The sequence below is a fragment of the Carlito syrichta genome, unplaced genomic scaffold, assembly GCF_000164805.1.
Source record: "Carlito syrichta isolate Samal-C Ts95f unplaced genomic scaffold, Tarsius_syrichta-2.0.1 Scaffold301942, whole genome shotgun sequence".
NCBI classification, from domain to species: Eukaryota; Metazoa; Chordata; class Mammalia; order Primates; family Tarsiidae; genus Carlito; species Carlito syrichta.
Window position 1 is genome coordinate 220,746 of NW_007246038.1, and position 3,184 is coordinate 223,929.

The 3,184-nt window shown below is 44.3% G+C and overlaps 1 protein-coding gene across 1 annotated transcript in view; it reads left to right on the plus strand.

Moving 5' to 3' along the window:
• MAP3K15 (mitogen-activated protein kinase kinase kinase 15) overlaps positions 1 to 3,184 on the plus strand; it is a gene marked incomplete at both ends in the record, with an annotated part of 99,706 nt that overhangs the window by 1,216 nt on the left and 95,306 nt on the right. The gene's annotated exons all lie outside the window — the stretch shown is intronic.

Genomic DNA, 3,184 nt, shown 5'->3' on the forward strand with positions numbered 1-3,184 from the left:
CCCCCCCCCCCCCCCCCGTTATCCAACTTTTACTTTCTCACCCTGGCATGTCTCTTACTGCCGTGGGTTCCAATGCAGGATATATATTGGAATCACCTAGGGAGCTTTTAAGACTCTCCATGCCCAGACTGGATCCCAGACCGAGGATATCACCTGAGGCCTCAGTAGCATTTAGTGCTTCCCAGGTGATTCCCTGCTGCTGCCAGGAGTAGGAATCAGTGTCTTCCAAGTATGTGTTGTCTCTTCTTAAAAATACCCTAGTGTTCTTTTGCAGCACTTTAATATCTGCCCCCCAACACACGCTGACAGTGGGGTGTGATCTACTACCATGCGGCAGATATGTTTTATCACATAATGCACAGCATTCACAAGTTCACTGTCTCCACTGCTGAAGTGGGACACTGGCTCTCCAAGCTCACTGAAGTAAGTATTGCCATAAGTATCCAGGCTTAAGAATAGCACTTGGGTTGTCAAGAGTTTTTCTTGGTGTGGAATGGATTGTTGCTTGGTTGTTTTGTTTACTGTGCCTTTGGTGACAAGCCTTTGGCAATTGGGTGACATTCATAAGCACTATATATGAGACAGTAATTATGTGGGAGTCCTTGTGCCTTAGTTTCTCCGCTGGTCAAAGGGAGTAACAGTACCTAACCTAAAGCTAAAGGCATATGACAGAGTGAACGGGGAGCTGCTTTGCTGTCCTAGGTTTATTACGATTCATTCTGTGCTGGAGGCAGCGCAGATTAGTTTTTCTTGCAGAACAAATCCTCCCAGCTGGAAAGGGAGTGGGTGTCAGGCTTGTTTAAACAAGTGGCAGCTGGACCCGTTGAAAACACTCTCCTGATTTTTCCGACCATGCTGAGTATACTCTTCAGCACAACATCTTTTTAGAAAAGTTGTTCAAGAGCCCACTTCATGTAGAACCACACCGTTTTCTATTCATTCTGCTCCAAGACTGAAGTTTGAACAGACTCTTCTCTGAGTGGTTCAATGTCCCTTTTGCTGTTAGGCACAGCACCATCCTTCTGCCTGCTGGTGCTGCTGGTGGTGCCGACTGAATCATCTGTGTGCAGTGGCTTAGCTTTTCTGGGGCTGTGTGTGTACACATGTGTGTGTGGCAAATGTTTACTTGCTAACAGGGCTCCTTCTAACAGGTTAGGTGTAGAGCAGTCGACATCAAATCTCAGACTTTTAAAAAATATTATTTTATTTTAAAGATGTGGGGTACAATTCAGGGTTAGGTATACAAATGTTCATTATGCAGGTACCCTTGTTGATGAGGTGTGCCCCTCCCTCCCCTGGCAGTTTCCCTCAACTGCCATCCTCCGCCCCAGTTTCCCACTACCTCCTATGCCTTTCTTATATTATTATAATTGTTTGAGGTCTGCTCATGAAATCTCAGACTTTAAATTCCATAGCTGCACTGCAAGCATATTGCTCACTCAGAGTCCAGATTGCCTTGAGATTTGGGCTGTACCTCCTTTGGTTAACCTTGTCCTGGTCTTGAGTAAATCATTTCTCAATACATTATAATTATTTTCATGGGCTTGAAAAAGGATAGACACAACTCTAATAAGTGGATTTATGGATTAAACCATGCCCCACTGCCACACACAACTCCATCCTCTCCAGGTTTCCTCATCTCTCATCTTTTTTTTTTTTTTTTTTTTTGATTCCGAGTCTCACTCTGTTGTCTGGAGTGCAGTGGCATGCTCACGACCACTGCAGTCTCGACCTGCTGGGTTTAGGCGATACGTCCACCTCAGCCTTCCCAGTAGCTGGAACTACTTGCATGCACCATCAAGCCCGGCTACTTGTTTTTTATATATTGTAGAGATGAGGTCTCACCAAGTTGTGCAGGCTGGTCTCAAACCCATGGGCTCAGGCAATCCTCTCACCTTGGCCACCCAAAGTGCTGGGATTCTAGGCGAGCCACTGTGCCCAGTCTGGTTTCCTCATCTCTACCACTCACAGTTTTTTGGCATGTCCACCAAAAGGATGGGCTGTTGCTTTGGCTACTTTGTCAAAGTTCTAAAACCATGCTGTCCAGTTAGGTGGCCACTAGCCACACGTGGCTGTTTACAATTAAAGTAGCTAAAATACACTCAACGTAGTTCCTTAGTTGTGCTAGTCATGTTTAAAGTGCTCAGTAGAAAATAATAATAATTTAAAAATAATAAAGTGCTCAGTAGGCATGGATGGCTCTGGTATGGGACAGTGAAGATATAGAGCCTTTGCAGAAGGTCCCAGTAGACAACGCTGTTCTAGAAAAAGACTTGTGAAGGAGGAGAACAATGGAACTGTCCCAGGTGTGTTTTAGGAGCAATCATAGATGTGAAATTTAAGCACTTCCTGTCTACTGTTCTCATAGTAAGTCAAAGCTGGGTTTGATTGTGGCTTTCCATCTCCTTGTACTGTTTTAAGGGTCCTATGTGGGGTTTAAATCTTGAGGCCATATGTCACCATTGATGGGGTGGGGGTTTGATGAACTGCAGGCAAGCCGCAGGCAGGTCTTATGCCTAAACAAGGGCAAGTGAACGTTGTTGTGAAACAAAACTGCCATGGACCCAGAGGGGTGGGGCACATCCCATTTGGTTTGTTTTAATTGTGACAAGATATGCATAACAAAATTTACCATTTTGACCATTAAAAATTTTTTTTAATCTTAAATATGTGGGGTACAATTCAGGGTTAGGTATACACATGTTTGCTATACAGGTACCCTTGTTGATGAGGTGTGCCCCCACTCCCCTGGCAGTTTCCCACTACTGCCAGTCCTGCCCCTGCCCTCACCTGCCAGTTTCCCACTACTGTCAATCCCTTTCTTATAATATTACAATAGTTGTTCAAGGTCCGCTTATGAGTGAGAACATGTGATACTCTGTTCTTTGTTTTTGTGATAGATCACTCAATATTATGGACTCTCATTCCGTCCAATTTGCTGCAATAATAAGTTCATAATTTTGCATTTTGACCATTTTTAAGCGTTTGTTTCAGTGGCATTAAATATATTCACACCATTTTGCAACCATCATCAATATCCATCTCCAGAACTTTTTAATTTTTTAATTTTTTTTATTTTTTGAGTTGGAGTCTCACTCTGTCACCCAGACTGGACTGCAGTGGCTGCTCCCGGCCACCGCAGCCTCGACCTGCTGTGCTCTGGCGATCCTTCCACCTCAGCCTT